Raw genomic sequence first — 13,602 nt, forward strand, 5'->3', positions numbered from 1 at the left:
CGGATCGAGAGTAAACTGAAGAAACAGAAAAGTAATGAGAAGTAGCAGAAATCAGAACAGCGGGAAACTTAACACCAGGACTGATGGTCACGAGGTGATGAAGTTAACGGAATTCTACTACCTATGCACTAAAATAACTAATGACGGACGGTGCAAGGAGGATATCAAAAGCAATCTAGCATTGGCAAAAACGGCATTCCTGGCCAAGAGAAGTCTGCTAGAATCAAACATAGGCTTAATTTGAGGAAGAAATTTCTGAGAATGTACGTTTGGAGCACAAAGCTGTATGGTAGTGAAACATGGACTGTGGGAAAACCTGAACAAAGGAGAATCGAAGCATTTGAGATGCGGTGCTTCAGACGAATGTTGAAAATTAGGTGGGCTGATAAGGTAAGGAATGAGGAGGTTCCGTGCAGAATCGGAGAGGAAAGAAAAATGTGGACAACACTGGCAAGGAGAAGTGACAGGATGATAGGACATCTGTTAAGACATCACGGAGTAACTTTCGTGGTACCAGAGCAGGCTGTAGAGGGTAAAAGGGGATAATTATAGCGAGTCCACGGGCGGCAAACGGTGAAACCCACTGACGTAACCGACTCTGACAAGGAGCAGATTGTTGTGGCCCTTCACTTAGGAAGGAGCATCTCGGAACTGGCGAAGCTGGACGCCCATCCTTATGCTGCTGTCATGCGCATCTTTGAAAAGGTGCCAGAAGGACGATGAAACCACAAGTAGTTGACAGAGTGTTGGAGGTCTAGGCCTACTACACAGACCGTGGAGGTCGGAGGCTTGCCTGGTCTGTAAAGCAAGAGAGCAGCCGATCCGTGGCAGAGTACAACGCTGGTGCAGGCAGAAATGTTTCGTAGCACACCGTACAGGGCACTCCTACGTACTCCCATGTTGACGCAACGTTGTGGTGTCACCGCCAGACACCACACTTGCTAGGTGGTAGCTTAAATCGGCCGCGGTCCATTTAGTACATGTCGGACCCGCGTGTCGCCACTGTGTGATCGCAGACCGAGCGCCACCACAAGGCAGGTCTCGAGATACGGACTAGCACTCGCCCCAGTTGTACGACGACCTTGCTAGCGACTACACTGACGAAGCCTTTCTCTCATTTGCCGAGAGACAGTTAGAATAGCCTTCAGCTAAGTCAATGGCTACGACCTAGCAAGGAGCCATTAGCCTTACATAGTTTGATAGTTATCGTATGAAATGTCTCATCAAGAACGATGTATACAACAAGGATTAAAAGTTAAGTAATAGCAGCTACGTACTTTTCTTGCTACCATTCATTACGTCTCCTGTTTCAGACCTCTATCTAGCCTACGTGAGATTAAGCGTGCCTTTCGGCTACTTCAGTGTGGCGTAGCTGTCTTGTTACGCCACAACAAACGTCACCCTGAATTACGACTGCAGTTGGCACGGCATCATTGGTATTCCACCGTGTATCAATGGAACTGTATCGCCTGGTAGGTGATTTACGATTTTATTTTGAAACAGGTAGATGGTCGTTATCCACGTGGAAGTCTGCTCGAGACTTGTATCACACAAAGCACACAGGGTGGTGGGCATAGTATTATGCTGTGGGAGACCTGTGATAGTAACTGAAGGCACCAGACAGCTGCGAACAATGTGAACACTATCGTAGACCAACAGCATCCCTCCATGCTTTATGTCTTGCCTGAAGGCGATGGCATTTTTCAGGGGAAACAACTGTCTGTATCACAACACCAGATTCGTGATTTGGAATGTACACATATCACTTACTGTCTGAATCACTGTGGGGGAAAGAACCACCCACTTATCAAAGGTGTGGCGGTGGGGACGAAAAAGCATTGTAGCCCACGATGTGCCCATAGTTTAGTCGTCTAGTATTTGAGAATGAGAGCACTTAGGAACTTGCCACCAACTTTACACACAATTTCAAACCTATATGAAAGGAAAAAAAGTTCATCCCTTACTACATTTTCGCTGTTCATGGAGTAAAACTTCCACATGAAGCATGACGTTTTAATTTACTACTTCTTTACTTCTAACTATTCGAGACACTTTTTGAGGACAGTATTAATATAGACCACTGAATGTACCAGAAAAGTTACCTAATTGTGCGACACTTTGTTTAGGAGATATGACGTCATAAACACTGAAATGCGTGAAGAACTACCACTTCATGGAAGACGTTTGAATTTAGTACTACTTTGCTTCTAACTCTATTCGCAACTCTGCCGCTGAATGTACTTACAGAAATATATCACTGACAGTACAATACATTGTTTAGGAGATATGACGTCAAATACTGAGACGCATGAAAAAAGTGACGCATCATGAAAGATGAATAAATTTATTAATTCTTGACTAAGTTCTATATTTCGCAGACAGAAGTCGCATATAACACTGAATGTACCTGCAAAATTATATCACTGTACAGCACATAATTCAGAAGATACGACATCTAAACTTTCAGCAGCGGGAAAATGAAATTACAGAGCGAAATTCGCTAGAGATACAGATGAAATATGTGTACAAATATATTTGAAATATGTTAAATATATGTGAAATTTGTTAGACATGTGCGTATGCTGGTAAAGCCATGGGGAGACGGCTCTGCCTAGACCCCTGAAACAGTTTCAATCAAATTTCGTACATGTATTACTTACAATCAAGAAATCAAACAATGGAAAATCCAGGGTGGAATGTAACAATATTATGAGAAGGAAACTTGCTACTCATCATATAGCGGAGATGCTGAGTCGCAGATAGGCACAACAAAAAGACTTTCACACTTAAAGCTTTCTCCCAGTTCAAGACACACACACACAGTGCATGAAGTGTTTGTGTACGTATGTGTGTCTATTGTTGACGAAGGCCATTGGCCGAAAGCTTTAAGTGTGAAAGTCTTTTTGTTGTGCCTATCTGCGACTAAGCATCTCCGCTTATGGTGAGTAGCAAGTTTCCTTCTCATAATATTGTTACAATCAAGAAAGAAATACTGTAGAGGTAAGAACCACCAGCGTCCTGCTGGGGCGAGTGTTATAACGTGGAGAGAGAAGGGTGCAGATGAACACACAACGTGGGGGAAGGAGAAGATATGCACACATAGGAGGAGGAGATGATGGACAGAGATAGGGAAGGGGGAAATGGGGGAAAGGGGAGAGGAGTAGATGGTCAGGGAAAAGGAAGAGGAGGAAATGGACAGAGAGGAGAGGAGGAGATGAGCACAGAAAGGAAAGGGGAGGGGATGAATAGGGAGAGGGCAGAAGGAGATTGCCAGAGTGGGGTGGGGGAGATAGGTAGAGCGAGGGGGAGGAGACGATGGACAGAGAGGAGGAGTTAGAGATGGTCTAATAGAAGAGGTAGCGTTACGGTATGGGCGTGTTTTTCGTGGTTTAAGCTAAATGTGGAAGGATGTGAACACATTCTACAGTATTTGTCTATTGCGCAAAATAGAGGAACAGTTCAGAAACGATCACTGCATCAGCATGGCAAGACCATTGTCGTAAAGCAGTTTCTGTGGCACAATGGACTGTGGACAATAACATTCCTGAAATGGACTAGCCTGCTAGAGTCCCGACCTGCACTCTGTGGCCGGCCAGAGTGGCCGAGCGGTTATAGGCGCTACAGTCTGGAACCGCGCAGCCGCTACGGTCGCAGGTTCGAATTCTAACTCGGGCATGGATGTGTGTGATGTCCTTAGGTTAGTTAGGTTTAAGTAGTTCTAAGTTCTAGGGGACTGATGACCTTAGAATTTAAGTCCCATAGTGCTCAGAGCCATTTGAACCATTTTTGCACTCTGTGTAACTTATTTGGTGTGAGTTAGAACGTCGACTTCACTCCAGGACTCAGCGTCTATTACTACCTCCTCTGGTTCCTACTCCAGAAAAGGAATGGGCAGCATTTCCCAGCAGACATTCAGACACGTCCTAGAAAGTGTCTTCAGCAGATTTCAAGTTATCGTAAATGCGGTGGACACACGCCATATTAATATCAGCTAATATGTCTCCAGATACCATTGATCAGGTACGCGACACATGCTGCAAATGATGATAATTATGTACTTTACTCTGAAGAATCTTCCTTTAATCTGATGGTCATCCGTGACTTGAAGATGGCCGCTTAACGGAAACTTATCCGTGAAGCCGTTCTCCGAGATTTAACTGAACCGCTCAAGCTTATGAAGTCATCACTTGAGTTGTAGATTGAAGTATGAACTAATGAAAAAAAAGGTAAAATCTGTTCGATGTAAGTGGTTCACTTCTTCGTGAAAAGAGTTCTATGATTTCTGTTACAGCTGTAAATTAATATCGTGTACCTACTAAATTTTACTGTTATAACAAATGCGTCATCTACTGGGAATCAATTTTTCACGAATACAGATAGAGCTCTTGGTTAACTTTGATTTTATTTCTCGTCCTCATGCGTAAAATTCATCAAACTAAGTTTGCACCTGGTTTACGGCGATCCTAAACTGTCCACTGCTCTTCGTTATGACCTTATCGCCTTCTAAATGTGGGAGCTTTGGCAAGTCGTTTTCGTAGACTGTGCACGGCGCATGATCCAACAATTACGCTTGCAGCACGCCCTCTATAATATATTTTGTACCAGATGTTTTTCATCGATTTGAAATAATATTTGCGTACAGCTAGAGAACTGGCCTCTTATTTCACGTAACAACCACTCGGTATCGGGTGTTCTTCTGGGTCTGATCACGGAGTTCCTTGTGGGGAATCTAACACGTGACCTACCATCCTCACTGTCGTATGTTATTCTTTCCTTGCCGATTCTACTGTGAAACACTTCACTTAATTTTCAGCGTCCTGTAACACCACATTTCAGACATTTCGACTACCTTCAATGATTCAGTTTCATACACTGCTGTGCTCCAGACGTACCTTCTCGGATATTAATTTTTCAATTATGGCAAATAATTAATACTAGTAGACTTCTTTGATGAGTTATGCTTCCTTTGCTGTGCTGTGTTTCTTCTTGTATCTCTCTAGTTCTGTCCGTCACGTGTTATTTTACTTCCAATGCAGCAGAATTTCTTCAGTTCGCCTACTAGGTGATCTGCAATTACGATGTTACATTTGTCGCTAATCTAATTTATGTTATTCCTTAATACTTTCTTCTTTATTTACTCACAATTCTTACTTTGCACTCAGTAGATTATTAATTGCAGTCAACTTGCTGTGTATTTCTTCCTCACTAATACGAGTATACGATACAAACGTCATCAGCAAATGCTAACATTTTAACCTTGAGTTTTAACGCCCCTTCTGAGCTTCTACCTTATTTTCGTTCACTGTCGCTTCGACAGGTTAGATAGTGAAGGAGAAAGACTGGACCTCCGCCTTACGCCCCCTTTTAAGCCGAGCACTTCGCTCTTGGCCTATAGACCCTACCGTATGTCCTTTTTACGGCTAAGAAATCTCTGTCCCCCAGTGCGTGAAGATTCCATTTAGCCGGGGAACGCTGGCGTGCATGGAGAGGACGCCAGAACCTCACCTCCGCCCCCCCCCCTCCACCCCTTTCCCACAACAGCGCCCCAGGGCCTCATCCTCTTAGTGTCCTGTGCTGCTCCGCTCTCTGCTGCTTTGATGTCGGCACCATGGTAGCCTGCCTAGCAAAACACACGCAAGTTGCGCCTCGCTCTAATCAAGCAAACATCGCCGCCACTTCACGTCAATTGCTAATATTAGTGAGGAAAGAGGAGAAACTTCCACATGGGAGAGTGTACAAAATACTTTCAATTCCTGATTCATAACGATGATGACGATGGCATCATCAACACACACACACACACACACACACACACACAACGTTTTTAAGGTATCTTTTATAATATTTGTCAGGCGCATTTTCTCTGGGGGTTTCAACAGATACTTGCAAATTCGTTTATGCATTGTGTAGCTGGAGCCAATTGAAACAAATAGTGCTCATCGTGTCTTTCAAGCGACGCCGCGTATCGACAGAAAGTGTCGGTTTGTTTCATTTTGTGACATTACACGTATGTAGGCGAGCGATTTGGCCACCTCGAGGTGGTAGGAGGGGAGGTGAAATACTTATTGTACTACAGCTGAGCGCTAGCGCGTCTAGGGCTCAGGGCGCGCAGCATCGCCAGAAAGGAGTAACTCCCATAGCTGGGAATTTGGACGGCTGTTACTCGCATGGCCTTTGTGCGCGAGATGCACCAAAAACAGTGGAGTGTCAGACAAGCTGAAAAATGGCTTCTTACAACTCTCTGACAATCTATATAATTCACAGTCCAGTTTTAAATCAAATGTGGATACTTTCGTGATCTCAGAAAAATGAGGCGCATCCTGTGACAACAATATTTTCAGTCTCTCTAAAACTACAGGAGTTAGTATTTGACAGTAGCTAAACATTTCCACTGTGAACGTCTGGATTAACAACTTGTAAACACTTCATGCGACTTCAACAAACAGTATCTCAGATGACACCATTTCACGATATCTTCCGTTCCAGAAAGCCATTGATCTGTATCTACTTTATTTACTGACTTAAGATGTCTATTACATCCTTCTTATTACGCAAATGTTTGCCAGGACATCGTATTCCCCACAGTTACACAGGGTATCAATGCCGTACGAATATCTCACATCTTGACGTGCTTTTGTGGTTACTTAATGAAAAATTTACTATTGTGCCAGTAAATTTATCTAAATGTTGATTGCAAGTGCTATTAAAAAAACTGTGCTTCGTGTTTTCCATTGGCTGATGGCCGTCCCCACAAAAACACATCATGCTTAGGTTCTGCAAGCATGATATGACTAAGCTTGACCAGTTCCTGGACTAAACTGATATGTTACAACAATATTTAAATACATAAATGTTATAAATATTAGTTAAAAACCATTCAAAAGCCAAGATGGCATAATTTTTTAAGACGACCGTTTTCAACCGACATTGCTGTTATCTTCAGGTGTTTAACATCTTTTTGTTGTGGAACATATTCATTTTACGCAGAACCTCACGCACAAGAAGTCAAGTGGATAAAATTCAGCACACTATCATACACGGTTGTCATCACAGTGCCAGTCCATTTCAAATGGTGTAAAAGGTCCACCACTATTGAAAAGACTGCCAAAAAAAGCTTCTAACAAGCAGGTCTAAGTAGTTGTTTAAACAGTATTTAACTACAATTTGTTGTAATTTAACTGCGAACTGTTTTGAGCTGGTGAGTATTTCCTGTACTGTGATCACGAAATGGACATAACTTTTTCGTATCTTTGATGACTATTTGGTCTGGGGATTTTACTACCATTCTCGTAACCTGCTCAAGTCCGCCCCCGGCAGCTCAGTAGTCAGCGCGACAGAACGTCAATCCTAAGCGCCCGGGTTGACCGAAATTGCGCGAGCACTTACGAGCGCAGTGTACTACCTGTTGTGGCGGCGAAATATATTCAAAGTGGTGCAAGCAACGTGGTCGCTGCCAACAAAAGAAGGGGGACTCAGTCTAGTTGATATAAAGACCAAATGTGCAGCCCTTCTACTAAAACGAACGCTTGCCATCCACAACAAATACCCTGACAGCCTCACAGCCAAGATGATTGCAGGATACAAGCCCGCATCAGAAGAAGCGCCAGTCGACACGAGGCACATTCCCTTCAGAATGCGACACATCAGGCTGCACTACGCCAACAAAAGTTACGTTCTGGACACCGTGGCGAACCCCAGCCACAGTACAGCCAAGAGGATTAGCTGGGCTCTCTGAACACAAACTCCTGCAATACAATTGGAAACAAATATAGGGAAACGTCTCGGAAAACGTGTTGCCTAAACATACGAAGGAGACATGGTACAAAATAGTTAACAGAACGGGACCAACCATCCAAAGGCTGGCGGAGATAAAACTCGTCGCAAGTACAAGTGCGACGTATGTGCCATGACCGACACCCTCGAGCACCGATACACCTGCGGGAATGCGACCAACGTATGGAAAGCGCGCCAGCAGGTGGTGGCCCACATCAAAAGAACGGCGCTGGGAAGCATCACAGTGGAAGCAATCACCGCCCCAGATTGCAACCCATTTCCACGATCCAAGCTACTGGCTACGCTCTGGATCCTCGCCATGACGGCACACGCCATCATAGCGAGGAGGCAGACTGACCAGCTGGCCTTCCTGATGGACCTCTGGGACGAGAACAAGACGGCCCAGCAGCACAGGCGCTACCGCGAGAACATCAGAAACTTCCTGGTGACCCTCAGCACCGCCACCAGCCACCTCACCACACTCACCACACGAAGAAAGTGCGCAGTGATAGTGAATAAGTGCAGCAAAAAACATAGTGTTTTCTCCTCCCTAGTGAAGTATAGTATCCTAAAGTGTTTCTTCTTAGAGAAATCAGTGATACAAACTGCTTCTCACCAAACCTCTGTCATGCTCGCAGCCAAATCAGTGTCAAAAGTACGCCCAGTAGTACTAACAGTGTTTATTTTTTCATTATTTGTACAATATTGTCTAGGATACAAGCATGACTTTTTTTATGATTTCCTTTACTATGTGCCCCTTAAAATTTATATTGTTTACTCACACTTTACAATCTGTAGTATGTGTAAAAAAGTTTTCTCCCACTTCTACTCCATCTATCATGCTGATGTTTTCCTTCATAGTGTCCCACCTAACAGTGCAAACTAGAGGAAGGGGTGAAACCAGAATGCACAATGTGCCTGTGGCATCACACGTGCATGACATACATAAATTTGAACTCAAAACCAATGTTTCGATGCTACATATAAATTATTATGCCTGTCCTGCAATGTTTTACCCCCCCCCCCCCCCCCCCCAAAAAAAAGGACGACAAATCGCCATGTAAAAGGGTTCAAGGAACAACAATAAGAGAAAACGAAGAAGAAAAGAATATACAAACGAAAACCTATAAAACGAGGCCTTCCTGAGAGACAATCTCCACTCATTCCAAATTAATAATATAAGTGTAGACCACATGTGGCTTGAATTCAAAGAAATAGTATCAGCAGCAATTGAGTGATTTATACCAAATAAATTAACAAACGACGGAGCTGATCCTCCTTGGTACACAAAACGGGTTAGAGCACTGTTGCAGAAACAACGAAACAAACATGCCAAATTTAAACAGACGCAAAATCCCCAAGATTGGCGTTCTTTTACAGAAGCTCGAAATTTAGCGCGGGCTTCAATGTGAGACGTTTATAACCGTTTCCACAACGAAACTTTGTCTCGAAACCTGGCAGAAAATCCAAAGAGATACTGGTCGTATGTGAAATATGTTAACGGCAAGAAACAATCAACGCCTTTCCTACGAGATAGCAATGGAGATATTGCCGAAGACAGTGCTGCCAAGGCAGAGTTACTAAACACAGCCTTTCGAAATGCCTTCACAAAAGAAGGCGAAGTAAATATTCCAGAATTCAAATCGAGAACAGCTGCGAACATGAGTAACGTAGAAGTAAATATCCTCGGAGTAGTCAAGTAACTTAAATCACTTAACAAAAGCAAGTCTTCTGGTCCAGACATCATACCAGTTAGGTTCCTTTCGTAGTATGCTCATGCGTTAGCTCCATACTTAAAAATCATATACAATCGTTCGCTGGACGGAAGATCCGTACCCAACGACTGAAAAGTTGCACAGGTCACACCAAGATTCAAGAAAGGTAGTAGGAGTAATCCACTAAATTACAGATCCATATCATTAACGTCGATATGCAGCAGGATTCTGGAACATATATTGTGTCCGAACATTATGAATTACCTCGAAGAAAACGGTCTGTTGACACACTGTCAACATGGGTTTAGAAAACATCTTTCTTGTGAAACACAACTTGCTCTTTATTCACATGAAGTGCTGAGTGCTATTGACAAGGGATTTGAGATCGATTCCGTATTTCAGGGATTTCCGGAAGGCTTTTGCCACTGTACCACACAAGCGGCTCGTAGTGAAATTGCGTGCTTATGGAATATCGTCTCAGTTATGTGACTGGATATTTGATTTCTTGTCAGGCAGGTCACAGTTCGTTGTAATTGACGGAAAGTCATCGAGTAAGACAGAAGTGATTTCTGGCGTTCCCCAAGGTAGTGTTATATGCCCTTTGCTGTTCCTTGTGTATATAAACGATTTGGGGGAGAATCTGAACAGCTGGCCTCGGTTGTTTGCAGATTACGCTGTTGTTTATCGACTAATAAAGTCATCAGAAGATCAAAACAAACAACAAAACGATTTAGAAGAAATATCGAAATGGTGCGAAAAGTGGCAGTTGACCTTAAATAACGAAAAGTGTGAGGTCATCCACATGAGTGCTAAAAAGAACGCGTTAAACTTCGGTTACACAATAAATCACTCTAATCTAAAAGCCGTAAATTCAACTAAATACCTATGAATTACAATTACGAACAATTTAAACTGGAAGGAACACATAGAAAACGTTGTGGGGAAGGCTAACCAAAGACTGCGTTTCATTGGCAGGACACTTAGAAAATGTAACAGACCTACTAAGGAGACTGCCTACACTACTCTTGTCCGTCCTGTTTTAGAATACCGTTGCGCAGTGTGGGATCCTTACCAGATAGGACTGACTGAGTACATTGAAAAAGTTCAGAGAAAGGCAGCACGTTTTGTATTATCGCGAAATGTGGGAGAGAGTGTCACAGAAATGATACAGGATTTGGGATGGATATCATTAAAAGAAAGGCGTTTTTCGTTGCGACGGAATCTTCTCACGAAATTCCAATCACCAACTTTCTCCTCCGAATGCGAAAATATTTTGTTCGCACCGACTTACATAGGGAGGAAAGATCACAAAGATAAAATAAGAGAAATCAGAGCTCGTACGGAAATATTTCGGTGTTCATTCTTCCCGCGCGCTATACGAGATTGGAATAATCGAGAATTGTGAGGGTGGTTCGATGAACCCTCTGCCAGGCACTTAAATGTGATTAGCAGAGTGTCCATGTAGATGTAGCTGTAGAATGTTAACCAACTCTAGGAATATAACAGGTTAATAGAATGAAAAAAAAAAAGATTCGATTCCCGGCTGGATCGGAGATTTTCTCCGCTCAGGGACTGGGTGTTGTGTTGTCCTAATCATCATCATTTCATCCCCATCACAGCGCAAGTCGCCGAAGTGGCGTCTAATCGAAAGACTTGCACCCGGCGAACGGTCTACCCGAGGGGAGGCCCTAGTCACACGACTTTTATGTAACATGCTCAGAGTAACTTCATTGGATTTGTGAAGGGTATTTTCTGTCTGTATTTTAACTGAAGATCGTAGGACCACTTGCCGTTTATTTAATATGTCCTTTCTTGAATAAACATTATTCAACATACTTCTGTCAATTACATCAATGACAGATGTTAAAATAGAACTCTTGCTATTAAATTATTCATTTAACTTTCATTTCCTATTTCTGTGTATTTTTTTAACTGGAATACTAACCAGTACATAGAGTACTTGACTGCAGGATCGCAGCTACGGGTTATTACTCGTATTTTCTGCAAATTAGCTGCGGGGCAAGAAAGCAAACGTGCTCGAATCGACCCCGTGTCTACATCAAGCTGTTCCTTTTTAAAATGAGGTGTGCATAGCACACGTACCTACACTACAAGAAACGTAGGTAGGGACACAACTGGTTTGTTCACTTTAGATGCTGTTTGGAAGAGCGACTACATTAGCAGGAACTGTTAGGTACAGTCGCACCATTAAACAAGGTTATTTTCAAAGCGGAGTCTTACGTGCCCATTCGCTGCAACAGTTCTAGATTAGTGTAGTACGATATTTGCTTTATCAGTGTGTTAACAGCGACAGTGAAAACCTAAGAATAACCAAAATTCCAGTAGCGACAGCACTGTCCTGGCCCAGCTGACTGCTACCGCCAAGAACGTAGCACTGTTGAGTTGCTGCTGTGTTGCAGTTTATTCTTCGTGTTGTTCTTATTAATACATTTCGATGAAACTACTATAGGACTTGACTAAACTGGGGGCGCTCTATCGAATGGGCACGTAAAAATCTAATTTAAAAATAATTTTGGCTGTAATGGGAAATAAATCGACGCTTTCTGTCGACACTTGACATCGCATGAAAGTGATGAGCAGTAATTGTCTGGAATGATCCCAAATACACATCGTAAAAAAATAAACTGCAAATAAACATTCTTGTTAGGTTACTGTTAACAGCCGGCAAGTAATTCACGAAATGTATGTCTGTCCATCAGCTGTTTTAATGAAAATCTTAAGCATTTCAAGAAACAGCAAAAATCTTCCGAAAAAACAGAGAAAATGAGCCAAACGACCTAAAGAATATACTTATATTATATATACTTTACTGCATTTTAACTGAAGAACTATATATTAAGTCGAATTAATTCGGGTGATGCTGAGGGAATTAGATTAGGAAATGAGACACTTAAAGTAGTAAAGGAGTTTTGCTATTTGGGGAGCAAAATAACTGATGTTGGTCGAAGTAGAGAGGAAATAAAATGTAGACTGGCAATGGCAAGGAAAGCGTTTCTGAAGAAGAGAAATTTGTTAACATCGAGTATAGGTTTAAGTGTCAGGAAGTCGTTTCTGAAAGTATTTGTATGGAGTGTAGCCATTTATGAAAGTGAAACGTGGACGATAAATAGTTTAGACAAGAAGAGAATAGAAGCTTTCGAAATGTGGTGCTACAGAAGAATGCTGAAGATTAGATGGGTAGATCACATAACTAATGAGGAAGTATTTGACAGAATTGGGGAGAAGAGGAGTTTGAGGCACAACTTGACTAGAAGAAGGGATCGGTTGGTAGGACATGTTCTGAGGCATCGAGGGATCACCGATTTAGAACTGGAGGGCAGCGTGGAGGGTAAAAATCGTAGAGGGAGACCAAGAAATGAATACACTATGCAGATTCAGAAGGATGTAGGCTGCAGTAGGTACTGGGAGATGAAGGAGATTGGACAGGATAGAGTAGCATGGAGAGCTGCATCAAACCAGTCTCAGGACTGAAGACCACAACAACAACAACAACAACAACAATACTTTACATGGTGTCCTATCTAACTTTGCAACGTCTTGTACTTCCGATATGAAACGAAATGTGAAATGTTGATGTCAGCGGCTCACACAATGGGTAGCAATGCACAATCCCTATAAGTAAACAAATATCAAAAAAATAGTTCAAATGGCTCTGAGCACTATGGGACTTAATTTCTGAGGTCATCTAGTTAAACCTAACTAGTTAGAACTAGTTAAACCTAACTAACCTAAGGACATCACACACATCTGTGCCCGAGGCAGGATTCGAACCTGCGACCGTAGCGGTCGCTCGGTTCCAGACTGCAGCGCCTAGAACCACTCGGCCACTCCGGCCGGCAAGAAATATCACTTTCAACTAAAAATTACTTTTTTTATGTGGCACGTGTATGTTGTTCCTACCGAAATGGAAACTAGAGATAGAATTAGTGATAGCAGACCTGGTTACACTGCTCCAAACCTTATAACTTCTGGAGTACTTCGACTTTAAATAATGGACACGGTGCCACTGTTTCTGCCGTAACGCTGTAATGCGGGTTGCCTGCACTGTCCTGAAGCATACTGTGGGCAGCCCATACTCTGCGCATTACGGCAG

Source organism: Schistocerca americana, chromosome 5 (assembly GCF_021461395.2).
Source record: "Schistocerca americana isolate TAMUIC-IGC-003095 chromosome 5, iqSchAmer2.1, whole genome shotgun sequence".
Classification (NCBI taxonomy): Eukaryota; Metazoa; Arthropoda; class Insecta; order Orthoptera; family Acrididae; genus Schistocerca; species Schistocerca americana.